Genomic DNA, 1,850 nt, shown 5'->3' with positions numbered 1-1,850 from the left:
GGGGGCGAGAGAGAGAGAGAGAGAGAGAGAGAGAGAGAGAGAGAGAGAGAGAGAACTGAAAGCATAGACCGATTATGATATAGGACGCCTAGACAATCAATGACCGTTCTAATGACGTAGCTACAGGTGCAGGTTAACCCTATCCGTACGTCGTCTCTTAATATCGAATCCATACGACGTTGGGAACTCTGTGCCACCACTTTCCAAAGAGGAAATTTACTCATTTGTCCGATCCGTACGCTTTGCATAGCACTCTGTCAAAATGATTTTTTTAAGAAACACTGAAAGTTTCAAAGAGATCTTCGTACTACAAGTATTCTCAAATGTGAAGAATACAACCCCGGGGGTACAAAATGACCCCTGGGCGTACGGATAGGGTTAAAAACCAATTCGCCTTATTGTTCAGTAGAAATTGTATTATAACAAAACTACAGATACCACTATTTTTACACAAAAAAACTACCTCTTAAAATAGTATCAAACGCGTAGTAGACTCTAACCTTGATGTTGCCTCTTGCGTTTTTAACGTCTTCTTTATATTTGATATCTCAAATAAATGAGAACGATCCTGCAGAAAGCAACCTTTGGTGTCACACATTCATCAGCACTCTTATCTAATTTTAATAATAAATCACAGTCCAAGTGTGCATGTTTATGAGCATCACGATTTTAGCTTTTCTCTGTGTGATTTCGTTCAATTCTGTTAAAATTCTGCTGTTCGTTCGGTACCTGATACATTTCTCTCGGTGCAGGTCGGCTTGTTCAGTCCACTCGCTGTAGTTTATTCCTTGTTGTCTCGATGTAGTACGTTCAATAAGGTCGCATGGGAAGAAACGCTTACAAAAAAAATATGAAACAGGATTAATAATAAATCCGAACTGCAAGAGACTTGAAAATGATAAGAGATGCCCCGGAAAATAATAAGAGCTGAAAAGAGATATCGAAAATATGAGTGCGTGTCTGGGAAGATTGGGTGTGAGGAAAAGGAAACACCGGTCTCGTGGGAGCGGGTGTGGAGTGGTTGAGTGGGAGGTGATACAGAGCTGATCTCCTCCATCATTCAGAATTCGAAAATAAGATTTTAAAAAGATTTTTTAAAAAGAGGCCTCACAAAGTTTCAGATAGAAAAGTGGGCAGCATTTTTGTGCTAGCCCTTTATACACTTGGGAGAGGGTCCTAATTTGGTGAAAAAAGAAAAACAAACCGAGAAAAACATAGTTCCACAGTAGAGTTCGTGTACTTTGTCACACGTAACTTCGGGCGGTTATTTCCCCTTTTAATACTCTTTTGTTGTTGTTTGTTTCTTCATTTCTTTGTACTCTTCTATTGGGACGTTGTGACTGGCTGGCTAAGAGAATCGTACTCTGAGACTGATGAGATAATATCATATATAACAAGCCTTGTTCTGTAAACAGAAGCAGTTCGTCTTGTTCCACAGATTGGATTGGGTTTCTTCCTTCCCAGTTTCAAATCTGAAATATTGTAATTTGTCTGGCACTGACTTGATGAAGTAAAGAAAAACAGCAATATGTAAGAGATTTTCGTCGGGTTTTGATAGCTGATAAAGGCAAACATTTGCCAAAAATGCGTAAAGAAGTACATTGGGGGTTTTTTTCTTTTTAAACTGCTATTACAAGAGCATTGGGTAGGTTATGATTTCGTTTGGGGTTCAGCTGAAATAAAGAACAGAAAGAACATGGGGGAACAAGTTTGGAACTAACTTTTATTTTTTATTCAAGGCCCTCCTAAACACATGAAGGCGTCTTGTGAAAGTGGATACCTTTCCACAGGTCTTGTTTTGCTCTTCTTTTTTAAAAAAAATATTTTTTGTTCGGTTGGGGGGGGGAGGG

At 39.0% G+C, this 1,850-nt stretch overlaps 1 protein-coding gene across 2 annotated transcripts in view; it reads left to right on the top strand.

Annotated features, from left to right (window-relative positions):
• The window catches only part of LOC101845940, a 68,297-nt gene that overhangs the window by 23,264 nt on the left and 43,183 nt on the right, over positions 1 to 1,850 (top strand). The window lies entirely within an intron of this gene.

This window comes from Aplysia californica, unplaced genomic scaffold (assembly GCF_000002075.1).
Source record: "Aplysia californica isolate F4 #8 unplaced genomic scaffold, AplCal3.0 scaffold00338, whole genome shotgun sequence".
Taxonomy (NCBI): domain Eukaryota; kingdom Metazoa; phylum Mollusca; class Gastropoda; order Aplysiida; family Aplysiidae; genus Aplysia; species Aplysia californica.
This window is presented reverse-complemented; position numbering and strand designations above follow the sequence as displayed.